The sequence below is a fragment of the Numida meleagris genome, chromosome 4 (genome assembly GCF_002078875.1).
Source record: "Numida meleagris isolate 19003 breed g44 Domestic line chromosome 4, NumMel1.0, whole genome shotgun sequence".
NCBI classification, from domain to species: Eukaryota; Metazoa; Chordata; class Aves; order Galliformes; family Numididae; genus Numida; species Numida meleagris.
Genome location: NC_034412.1, coordinates 868,502 through 881,434, shown reverse-complemented (window position 1 = coordinate 881,434; position 12,933 = coordinate 868,502). Strand labels below are relative to the sequence as shown.

Below are 12,933 nucleotides of genomic sequence, written 5' to 3'. Positions count from 1 at the left end.
GGATTAAAGAGAAGGAGTAAAATAAGCTGGCTCCCGCATGAAATTCTGGATGTGCAGCATTGTCTCCCACACATTCTATCTGTGCTATTTATTTCTTCTTTCAGGATTTATGCTGGTTAATGCTGAGTCCTCCTGCTGCTGCTTTCAGCTCCAGCTGCTCCCATCTGTACGTAGTGGTACTATTCTGTGCAGTGCTACCCTTCCTGCAACTGCAAATTTCAATACAATAAAATCCCAACTGAGAAACGCACAAGGGAGAAGAACTTGGAGCAAGCAAGCAGGGAGAGCTTAAATTATGAGAAAACTCTGGAAAGCTCTTAGAGATTGCCTTTTTTACAGAAAACCTGACACGTACTTCAAAAGAAACACTTTGCGGACCTCCCAGAAACGTCAGTGGACTACTGATGGTCTTCAAGGAGTTTAGAAGGCACTATGGAGCCTGTATTAATCACTGCAGATAAGGGAGGAAGTATTAACTTAGAATCTGCGGGGATTGTATGTATTTCTGATAGAGCACACAGTTAAAAAAAATCATAGCTGATATTTTTCATACATAATAACCTTGATTCTCTTAGAGCATTTCATGTATTGGGTATTTAATTAGACATAATTTAGTAATATAGCTTAGCGTATCACTTGAAACCAAAGATGCAGAATCTCTAAGTGTTTTATCACCCTTTTCAATCTCTTCAAGTCCTTGTCAGCATTTAAGCAATTCTTTTATGGCTAGGTTAAAGCACATTCAGAAATTTCCAGAAGTTTTATTTGAAACAATTACTCATTTCCGTAACAGAGTGTAAAAAAAGCAACACAGTGGCCTAAATGTAGATGAGGGACCCTAAGATTCCTCTTTAAAAACAACAAACACACTGAGCCATTAAGAAAGCTCATAAAGTTGATATTAGACAAGAAAAATGCTGACTGAATTGCAGGGGCAAGTACTTCATCTTTCTAGAGGTCAGGGATATTTTAAATAGGAGAGTGTTTTTTCCTCCTCATTTAGCCCATTGTCTCTTTATTGCTGTTTGTGCCAAATTCTTTCTGACATTCTTAGAAAGTACTGATTGTTATGGAACCTAGGACCCCTAACAGTGGTGGTCATGACAAAGTGTAGGCATATCCAGATTTCTTCTGAATGAAAACGTGTTTGATTCTACTTACTGATGTGAGAAGAAGTCCTGTTGGTGACAGCGGTCTGAAAGCTCGTCAAGCACAAAGAGTTCAGCAGGCAGAAGTGTGATGACCAGCGTGAACTACAGCTGCTGTTCAGCAGTGAGCATACAGAGGTGAGCTGACTATCAGCAGTTACTGCGTAGTCATGCAAGAGGTGGGAAAAACTCTGCTCTGTTCAGGGTGATGTTGAGAAGCAAAATATTCCAACTACCCTTAACATTCACATGCAGCTGTGTCTTTGCAGTTTGCAGCTGATACTTTAGGAAGAATGTTAATGTGACAGCATGTCCTCTTTGGGTGAGGAGAGGGAGGTGACTTGAGGCAAACAGCTGTTAAATATTTTGATAGCAATCAAGTTGGTAGATGTAACATCTCAGACCTGACTCCATCATCGAGCAAAAACTTGAGGGCAGGCAAGCCAAAAACCATCTGCTTTTAGGCAGCATTTCTTTGCTGTTATGATTTTATGCTTAACACTTATTATTTGCTGCCTCCGAAACTCCAGCATGAAAAAATTGAAGGTTATAAGAGCAGGGATTGTGGCTCCTGTTCCATCCTGAGATGAACCTGGTGAGTTAACTCCACCCCCCAGAGGGGTTTCTTTGTAGTCCACAACTAGATAAGGTGTGTGTAAAAGCTCTCATTCCCCATACTTGCCATTCTCATGAGAAGTTCAGCTTAGGCTTAAGGTTTATGCCTGTAGCATGGAAAGCTTCTCAAAAAAAAAAAACAAAAAAACCCAAAAACCTAGTGAATAGTAGATGTCATACCATGAGGAGAAGAGACTCCATCAGTCACAGATCAGTATGTTGCTGAGGAAAGGCCCAGAAAATTACTTTCCCCATCTTCTCATCCAAAAGAATGAAAACATACAGAAACAAGAAAAGACGCAGAAACTGTTTTTGAACAAATTTCTGATGCTTCACAGCCTTTGTTCAGTCCTCGTGTATGCTTGATCTTGCCACAGAACACTGTCTCATCTGAGTTCCCAAGAGGAGGCAGTCCACCTAGAAATTCTGTCAGCTATACCTTGGAACAGAGGGCACAAGAAGATGTCCTGGAGATGACTCTGAGACCTGATTTGAGGCATCTCTAGTCTCCAGCTGAGCCCCAAAGCTGATGAGAAGCTGCTTGCCCTTGTTAGAGCCTTTGGGGAGATCTTTGACAATCTCATGAAGCAAAGGGGAAAGCATTAAAACAAACAGCTATTTGTACTGCTAAACTCCTCCAAATGCCTTCAGAACTTGCACAATACAGACATCTCTGGTTTGGCAGAGGTGATTTTTGAAGATTTGACTTCACAGACTGGTTTTGTTCTGCTCTTGCTGTGGGGTGAGCAGTATGAATGCCACACTGAAACAAAAGAAAACGCCTTCGGCCAAATTCTCCTCTCAGAGCCCTGCAAACCCACCCAAGCCAACTCGGTAGCAGTAGCAGTACTGAGGAAAAATAGTTTAACTCCTCAGATTCCTGAAGCTTATGTGCCATTGGGAGAATTGGGGAAACACAGCGTGGTTCACTGATCAAAGCGCAGGGGAGCCAGGCCCCACATTGAATCGCTACACTGCCAGACTTCTGTGTTGTGATGCAAACAAGACTTGAGTTAGTAGGTTCCCCAGCAGTGCAATGTAGCACCGTGCCTTGCAGCCATGGACAGAGCTCGTCTGCTGGTCTGTTTTATAAATAAGGTAAAAGAAAACATCTTTCTTGACTCAAGGTACTTGTAATCTTGGTAAATATGTCACAGTAAGGTTCTGTGAAGCAAAATACTGATTCTAAGAGAGAGGAGATAGGAAGTAATCCAGCCTTTCTTTTCATTTCCTTTGGTAAGCTGGAATCTGAATAACTTATCTGCTTCTCTGTGGATATAGAAAACAAGTTGAGAGTCATATTTTAACTGATGAAGTTACTGGAAGGAAGAACATAGGCGTTGCATCTTTTGGTTACTTGTCCTTGTTACAAGGAGGTGAAACCATGGCTGCTGCTAAGGTTCCTCAGCCCCTGAAAAGGCCTTATAAGTGGTCCCTAATCTTCCCTCTCCATGATGAATGCTTTTGCTGCAACCCAACTTTGTGTAAGGAGGCTTAGAGGAACTAAGTCAGTTACTCACCACATGCCATCCTTATTTAAGCTTTGGTTTTGTTGCTTTGGAAATTGAAGTAGAGGAATGAGAGTCTGGTGATTTTCTGAATGTCATGTCAGTGAAGATGCTGCGTGCACACTGTGTGGAGTGAGCCCCACATGGCCATGACAAACTGACCTCAGGGACAGCCCACAGCAGAACAGCTGCAGCCAGGCCTTGGGCTGCAGGTGGGGAAGTGACTGTAGTTATTCTGGCTTTTGCAACGCATCTCAATTATGTTTGGAAGTCACAGTAGCATCTTGCTGGGCAGGGAAACTACAGCCTTTTAAAACATCGTTAACAAAGCAGCAGCTGACAGTCTTGCTGCAGTTAAATCGTGTATTTGTTTTGTTTGTTGCGGCGTGCGCTGTGATGGAGACGTTTCATTGCTGCCTGTGGAAAAAACTGATTCGCCCTCAGCTTCCTGGGCTTTCTGCTGTAATAGAGGTGGAGGGGGCTGTGGAATTAAGCATGCTTTTTGTGTGTGAGAAGGGAAAGTGTGACACAGAGCTATAAGCTACAGAAAATGAAAATAATTAGGAAGATGTAGTTTCAAGTAGTTAGCTATGAATAATTAGCCAATTTCTTTCTGTCTTTCTTCCTTTCTTTTGTCATTATATACTGTTCCCTGTGGCACCTGGGCACAGCAAGTATTAGAAGAACCTCTGCATAACTGATAAGGACAGACAACCATGTGATGTTGCTCACTGCTAAACTAAACTAGCAGGAAAGACATCTTGTGACAAAGAAGAACCCATTTTTGCCTTCCTATACTCTGTTTTCAAAACGAGTGAAAGTAAACTTTGTCTTGGACCTGCAAGTTAACCCCAGCCATGATGGACCATATGAACCAGACAGTATGACGGTGCAATTTATGCAGAGATCATCCTGTTTTTTGTTTCAGGGTTTGCATTTGGGTAGTGGTGTATTAATATGTGAAAGTAGCTCCCTCTAGTGATGAGAAACTTTCATAATTTCGGTCTATCTAATACAAATGCAGTCGAATAACAAAAACTTCCAAGCTATGCCATCGATTCCACAGACATGCATATAGATTTAAAGATACAATAACTTGTGTAGGTGGCTTTCACGACCTTGCCTACACAACTTGCTCAACTGGAACCCAAGAGCTCACACTCTTCGTGGTTGATTAGTGCAATACTACAATGCTTACAGAATTTTAAGGATAACTTAGAATGGAACTTTAAATGTATTAGCATTGGGACAAAAGTCTTCAATGCTTTTTGTACTTCCTGTTTTCTATTATTTTTGTGAACTCCTAGTTTTAGCCCTTCGTACTGCAGAAGTCCTTGTAACATTTTACCAGTTTGCTCCCTCAGTGTGTTGCTGAGGTGAAAACTGCCTGGAATTCCCATTTCTCCTTTTCCATGGAGCACAGAGCCCAGTCTGTACTCTAAGAAGAACTGCAAAGCCTTTGAGGACTTTGGGCTGAAAAGTGCTGGGTATCGTGCTTGGTTGCAGCAAAGCAACATGATTTTGTAGTGTGCTTAATTTCAGGCACATGAAGAACATGGTTGTGATTAATAATGATAGTCATAGGACAGTATGTGGATCTTTTTTCCAAGATCTTTTTCACCTTATGCGGAAAATGTAATTATTCTTAAAATGCCCTTAATGTTGACATTTAAGGAGCATTTTTTAAAAACATCTTTGTTGTTTAAAAAGTAATTTGCACAGCAAGTTTTAACCCTGAGTGTTTCAAGCTCAAGTGAGTACCACTTGTAAGAAATACATAAGCTCCTGTGTGACTTTTCTAGTTTTTGTTATAGCTTCTTTTTCGATTTTCTTCTTTTTTTTTTCTGCTCTAATTCACAATGTTATTGCTTTTTAATAGAAATTATATTCACTTTACATTAAATATTCGATTTCTTTGTTTTCAGATGCATAGATATTTAAAGGATGGTATGATTTCCTGATGAATACTTGCGTGCTCTTTCTCTCGTTCACATGACTTCAGGCAGTTGTTCCGTTTATCCAAGCTGTGTCATGTGAAGGGGTATTTTTAACTGGGGAGATGAGACTGTGTTCAGGATGTCAGGTGATCCTGGTCAATTGGAAATCTGCACTTGGAAAATTAATATGCCTTAATTAGGAACATTTTGTTAATGTGATTATTAACAGTGCTTGTTCTCCAAGGTAGTTACTGGCTTCAGCCTCTGGTTGCGACTGGAAAGTTTCATTTAAGAGCAGTTTGTCTCTAGTGAAGAAGTGCTCCGAACTCTTGCTCTTGCCTTACTGTGTCAGGACTGTTCCTTCCAATTTTACTGTTTAATCATGAAAACTGATGTGAACTCCATTGTCCTCAGTGATTGCATGAGAGCATAGGTGAGGTTTCTGTCACCTCCGCCAAGGGGTGACAAAGAGCAGAACCTGGTGCTTTTACCACAGGGTGGCTGAGCAATGTCTTTTTGTTTTGTGAGTCATATCTGTTTATTTTTCTATGTTTCTGCAGTTATTCAATGTATTTCTGCTGCCCAACTTTCTGCTAATATCAGTAAAGTCTGAACTGAGAGGAAAGGTTATTTTGGCAGTATAAATGTGCAGGTAACTAAGAGAGATGAAAAAAACAGAAAAGCAAGTTGGAAAATGTGTCCATATTCTGTGCCAGTACTCCTGGCAGTGAGTAAAGAAAAGGACAAACTTCACATAACCTGATGCTCACCAGCTACCAAACTGGGAAAGACATCAGAACAAACAGCCTGATGTTATTCTCCAACCTCAGCCACCACTGTGAATGTGCAAGAGCAGCAGGCCTGCAAAAGAGAGAACTGTGTAATGCCATGACTTGGAGATGAGTGATGGCATGCCAGCAAATCCAGAGCACTGCAGGGTTATCCTTCCTAAAGCAAAATGCTTCAGTATTCCCAAGGACGAATTGCCACATGCTTCCTTCCGTCCTTATTTTTGCTTCTTTTGTATTTCCTCATTCAGTTAATCTAAAGGTTAAATCTCATTGCCCGTCCCGAGTTCTGTTACAGTTCAATAAACTCACACTGTTCCTGAGAGGAACCCTTTTCTTTGGCTTCAGGTGTCTTGGCTCCCCTTCTGTGGAGTCTTTTAGCAGCATTTTTGCTTTTGACAGGATACAGGATTCTAATTGATTTCTTCATGCATTAGTATTGCAAGATAGCAAGTCTTAAAGCCATTTTCTGGCATTAGTGTGTGTTCTGAGAAGCTCTCTGTGGAGATTGGTTTCCTTGATTCCAGTGGCTGAACTTCGACTGCAAAAGTTGTTTTGATGTTCTCCCTCTGCTTTCAGGGATGTTATTTTATATTTAAGGAGATAGAAATAGAGAGCAGCTGTTCAGGTTGTCCAGGAAAACTAAACTTAAGTTATTGTGACCAAACAAAGCAAAAGTGAAGTATGGTTGTGTCTTGTTGGCTCTCTGGCTCTGTGGAAGAGAGATACCTATGTGCAATGAAGATTAACATTTCTTTAATCACTTTGTCCTAATCTTTCCTTAGGTTCCTGGACTTTCTTTTCAGAGTGTGAAATGAACCTTGCTGCCTTGAATCAGTGGAATTTTACACAAGTGAAAATGAAACAAAAGCTATTGACTCTGCATCTCTGAGCCAGTTAAAAAAAGCAACAAATCATGTGCATGAGAATGCAGTGAAAGATAGAATTCGTATATGACCTCGTAAGAGACGTGGTAAAGCTTTGTTTTTCTTCTTTTTTCATATCAGAACCCTCTCTCACTTGCACAGAATTCTTCTCTAATTCTGTCTGAACAATCCCATTTGAGATCTGAACAAAATACAGATGTTTAAACAGATGGCAGAATGAGTAATGAAAAATCATGCACGTGGACCTAGGGTATACCAGTACTAGGGCTGGGCTTTAATCAGCTCTGAGGATTTCTAAGTGAGTTACGTTATGGGGCAAGACCACAAATACCCTTCTCATCTGCCACATCCTTGTTGTCAGTAAGTGGGCAGTTTCATGCTTCTTGCTCTGTGTCTGTTTGAAATTCAGCACACAGTTGTGAGCTGTCAGAGACAGGAAAATGTATTTAGTGCTTTTGATTCCGTGACACGAGCCTGAAATAAATTTACTTTTCATCACTATTTCCTTTTATAAGGATTTCCTTACAGAGACTCTGGCTTTAGTCACTCGTGATCCGTATTGGCCGGGAGCGTGTTTTCCTTGGGAGCAGCGCTGGTATGCGCACATGGCAGCTGCTGTCTTCATTCTGAGTGGCACTAGAACATGCCATTCACTGTCCTTGTCACCCTGAGCCGTGTTTTCCCTCTGAAGTCTGTGCAGTCCATTACAATACAGTGAGTGCTGTGCTTTCACTTTGAGAGTGCTGCCTGTGCTGCTGTGGCTGATCTGCTCCTTGGTTTTGCACTGTGAACACTGGGGGACACTGCTCGCTTGCCTCTTTGTAGCTGTACTGTTGAACACACAATGCATGTTGTTTCAGTTAAACTCCAGGGCTTGACTTCTTGTCGTATTCCTTCAGATGGGCCACAACTTCTATTGCTGTGTTCAGAAGATACAAAATTCTGCACAGTAGGATTTTATAGTTTATTCTTGTTAACTGAATGAATGGCTTGAAGACTGAACTAAGTAACGTTGCAGTGATGCTGGTGAGAAGCTTGCACTTAGTTTCCTACAAGGAACCTTACTGGATTAACAGGTGTATGTATAGGTGTATACCTAGGTCAGATGCAGGGGTATGAGGCAGTATCTTGTACTTGTCACTTGTGTGTAGGCAGCCAGCGACCTGCGCTATGCATTTTGTCTTGTGCATAGTTTTTGACATAATAGAGCAGGAGAGCTTGTGTTTTCAGTTGTTAGTGTTTTCCATTTTCAAACCAGACCAGTTCCATCGAGCTGGGGATGGCAGCCCTTTCTCTCAAAGGACCTTCAGGACTTATCTTAAAGCGCAGGCGGCTGTGAAGTGCAAAGCGGAAGAAAAGAGAAGGTCTTCTGATCGTCCTGAATGTCTTTTGCTGTGTTAATAGTATTTAAACTAGTTACCAGATGCCTTGTAGCCACTTGTGTCCAAATTCTCGTATCTTTCATGTGTAGGTTTGGCTTTCTTTTCCCCTCAGCTCACTCAAACCATTCATGATGCCACCTGTTTTTTACTGTTACTGAATCCTCTGTCCTTTAACCAAAACCAAACAAATGGGCAAGGAAGGAGGTTAGATGTGTGTGCATAAAGTAGTAGAAGTCTTACTGCCTGATGACCCTTCCTAAATTGCAGCAGATTATGGCCTGATTTTATAAGAAAAAGAAAGGACACTTACATACCCCTACATAGACTATGTTAAGGTGACCTGTGGCCGTCAGGAAAGCAGGGATTTCACCCTGCAAGAAGTGGGCAGTGAATGTCCAGCCTCTTACTTGTAAGCTGTAACCAGAAGCAAAAAGGCCCAAACCTGATCACACAGAATTTAATGCTCTTAGTTACTTATATTGTGTTCTGACATATTGGCGTTGCTTTATTTCTCTTTTGAATTTATTAGTGGAAATTCAATTAGTATGGATGAGGTATTAATCTCAATGCCTGCCAGGTGATCTATGGCTGCATTACTCATTGGCTTGTATTGATTTTGGAACTGCTGTGTCTTTTTGTGCATTGTCTGTTAATACTGATTTGATTGTTTCATTCCAGAGTGAGGGAACAGTGGCATAAATATGACTAATAAAAATCCTATCGGGGAGCAGCTATTAACACTCAGCTGAGGTAGGAAGTTCTACCTTTTGTCTTATTGTCACAAAAATAATGCCAATTCCACAGCTGTTTGGCTCAACCTGCAAAAGGAGAATGCTGTCCTGCTAACGCAGACACGCGTGATGTGTGTTTTCAGGTAGGAGCTCACACTCCTGCAGCTTTAAATCCAGCTTAAGTCTTTGCAGCCGTGTTTTCGTAAAAGAGAATAACAGTTGCCTGCTTTCAGAAGATAGCTTTTGGGAGCAGATGGCCAATTTTTTTCCATGATGCTTGGAACGATTATGTTCAGAACAAGCTGATGAACTTGTCATAAACTTATGAACTCTTACCAGGTGAAAACTAAGTGATAGATGGAGGCTGCTAGCCTCAGTTCTCTTTGTAGGCATTTGCAAAAAATGTGAAGAGCGTGCTCCCTGAGAAAGTGCCGTGGTTCTTTGCAAACCGACCCGTCCTCGTGCTGCAGAGCCCCAGCTGCTGTGCGCTGCAGTAGTGCCCTTCCAGGGAAGTGCGTGCCCAGGTGCTCACGCTGTGCTCCGAGCTCCGTGTGCTGACAGCAGTGAGGGTGGCTTCCAGCGGGGGTGAAGCTGTGTCAGGGCTGCGCGCACCCCAGGGGGGCTCTCAGCATTTCACCTCCCTTTCACACACCACGTTTCACTGTTGTACTTGACGTCTGCTCTGCAGCTCCCTCTCATAAAGCGAGGTCACTGCAGGAGCTTTCAGGACAGCCCCCCGCTGGCAGAGTGGTGACGATGTCAGTAGTCCTCTTATAGTAGAATCAAAAAGCACATGCAGTAATTTTGTCCCAGCGCTGCAAAGCCAGACCAGTAGTGCTGTTTTGTGGCTTGTTTCCCCCCCCAAAAAATGAAACTTAGAAAAACCTAAAAAAGGAACAAATGAATGGATTTCATTAAAAGAAATTCTTTTCAATTTCAATTTGCTGTCACAAAGCTTGCGAACAGGGAAAGAAAGGAAGAGCTGTCCATTACAATTACGGTGCTCAGTGCTTTTAAGTGTATTTTGTGGTTTGGAAAAATAGTTTTATAAAGGCATTTTGTATTTTTTCTTTCCTCAGAGGACAGTAAATAACTGAAACATCTTTTTTTAAATTGCTATTAGTATGTAAAGGAAAATTTGATGTTTCTGGTTTACTTTTTTCCTAGGTTGCAGGGTACAAGCTGGGAGTACGGGAAGGGTGACTGTGCAGCACTGTCCTCACAATGAGCAGATCTTAAGGCAGCTGCTATCAGGGGAACTGTGAATTTCCCATTGATGTCAATCCTTTACGCATGCACATAATGCTGACGCATATGCCTTTGATTAAATAGGCAAGATGGGTCATTACTCTTCTAGCAGGCACAGTCTTCTCTTTTAGCCCTGAAGTTAAAGACAAGTGTTCGTTTTTACTGTAGAGGTGTGTGTGCAATTCCTTCTGTTGTTTCAGTTGTAACTCGTTTAGGAAATTCCGGTTGTTTAGAGTAAACATCTGCCATTTTCTCTGATTTGGGAGAGATGTTAGCTTTCATCCCTTCACATTATTTTATAATTGGTACTGGAATTTATCTTAGTTTTTTGTTTCTTGTTGTCCCACTTGAATGTCTTGGTCCCCTTGAATGTTTTCATAATATTGATATGGACCAGTATTTATTGTCTGCTTGTGACTGTGTTACAGCACTTGTATTAAATAGCTGGCATACACCACAGCGAGCTGTAGCTCTGATCATAAAGTGAAGCTGAGTGTTGGAAAAGAAACTGCACCGACATGCAGTAAAAGTTGTCTGGTTTTTTTTATATTGACAAACTTGTTTTAAGTTAATACGAGCTCATTACCAGTAAGCTCAGAAAGTGTCTGAAATGATGATAGGTAAATTTTTTAGGATACATCCAGAATTCTGTTTCTCCCCATGATAGGCACAGACAAGAAAAGGAAAGATATGGCTGAATTTTACCCCTAAAATCCTGGCTGGGAAATACTTGGAGTAATTGGGCGATGCAGTATTTCTGACCTTCATACTCTACTGTTTCCTTAGCAAAACAGCAGCAATTAATTGCTCTCATGGAAAGTTTCTGGTTTTAGAGTTTGTTTGCTGTCATTGAAATTATTCAGTTGAATCAACCATTTTTGGTACATCTACAGAGAGCCGAAAGTTCAAGTATTTTGCACACTTTCTTGATGAAACATTTTCATTGCATGCAAAACAGAGAATTTCCACGTGTCTTTGGACAGAATCTCTGTATATTTAGATTGTTTGAAGATGTATCCTTGAAGCTGCTTCATCTTTGCTACCCTGACATCCTATTCATTTGAAGTGCCTGTTAAATCCTCCTGTTATTTCAGGCTGTTTTGTCTGTCTGTAAAGCATTTATTTATTACAAATGAAAATAATAACCTTCCTTGTTATTGTTATTCTCTTCTAGAAGGACAGTTACTGATTCAGATCTTTCCAAGAATGATGTTAAAAGAAAAGCCACCTCACCTGCTTAAAACTGTGTAGTAATTCCGTTCAAGCGATTTGTAGATGTCAGACCATTCAGAGTGATAGAAATACACCGTTACCATGGGATTGACTGCGTGTCATCCGTAGCTCACCTCTCCCCATCAGACGGCTCTCCTCTCATTTCCTGCCTCTTCTTTGCAGAACACAGGACAGCAGGGGCGGTGATGATGATCTTTACAGCTGTTGTTGCCAGAGTGAGACGGCTTTCCAAGGGCTGTGTATGCATATACACACGTGCTACTTGAGCTTTGGGGCGGTTAGTGTTCTCAAAGCTATTGATTTTGGTATTTATACCAGAGATGCAAATTGAAATGTGCCTCTGATCTTTCGAGGGTTTTTGCGTACACGAAAACGAACGATGAACTGGAACGGTATCTCCCAAGATGTAATTTCCCAAGCAAGATACTTTACAGCCTGGTACATTCCAGTCAAAAATGCAGAAGAGCTGCATTATTGACTGAGTTCTTTATATGGTGGCACAACCCCGGCCCTGATTATTTCTTGCTTTTCCTTTTGTTAGAGATACACCGTCATCCTCTAATATCTTTGACCTGCTAATAAACCTTTTCAGTATGTGGAGGTGTCACCTCACTTGTACTGGCCAATGTTTTTGAAGGCTTCATTCCAGTGTCCAAATCCCTCACCTCTTGCCCAGCACTACAGAAATAATCTTCATTATTTCTTTGCACCCTTCACTGAAAGGAATGTTCAAGTCTTTTGGCAGCTCTCAAATCCGTGAAGCCGTCGGGTCTTCTTTTTGCCAGGTGACACCTGGTTAGGCCTGAGAGGAGCTGAGGACTGTGTGCAGGGTGCTGAGCATTCTGGGTGGGGGAGAAGCCGTATTTCTGAAGAGCTCTATCCAAAGGAGTTCTTAATACTTTCCCTCTTAGCTGCCAAATCACACCTCAGATACACTTACCTGGTTAGAACTGGTATTTTTTTCCTTCAGGCAGCACAGTAATTTCACTGCTTTTTTTCACAGTTCAGTGCTATATATCTTCTGTCTCTGTTTTTATTCTGCTCAGCTGGTTCCCCCCACACACTCTTCTCTGTTGAGTTTCAAACCAGTAGATCTTTCCAGTTGCACATGTAAAATATGAAATCCGGGAGGATTATTCAGAACAGCTAGTAGTGCTTTCCCTTTCATACTGATGTTCCCAGGAACCTGGAAATGCTGAGGATTTACAGGCCAAGGATGATCAATGCCTTTTAGATTGCTGCTGTTTTTTGAATTCTCTATGTGCGTTTTCCTGTTCAAGGAATTCCGACCTAAAATGGAGGCATAGAAACTCAAGGAGACTCCCAGATGAGCCTTTTCCTATCCAAAGAGCAGCAGATAGCCAGAGCATGCCAAGGAGAACAGTCCAGAGAGACCCCACACTGCATTTTGTGTTGCCCAGTCCATGAACGAGAGGACATTTTGCTCTCCTAGACA

General features: G+C 41.6%; 1 long non-coding RNA gene across 2 annotated transcripts in view; it reads left to right on the top strand.

Moving 5' to 3' along the window:
* The window catches only part of LOC110397638, a 44,567-nt gene that overhangs the window by 25,089 nt on the left and 6,545 nt on the right, over nucleotides 1–12,933 (top strand). The window contains exon 6 of one of the 2 annotated variants that reach the window (XR_002437895.1): nucleotides 105–3,053. The exons of the other annotated variant lie outside the window; for it this stretch is intronic. This is a non-coding gene — a long non-coding RNA (uncharacterized LOC110397638). Of the gene's footprint in view, nucleotides 1–104; nucleotides 3,054–12,933 lie in introns of those variants that run through there. 2 annotated transcript variants of the gene reach the window in all.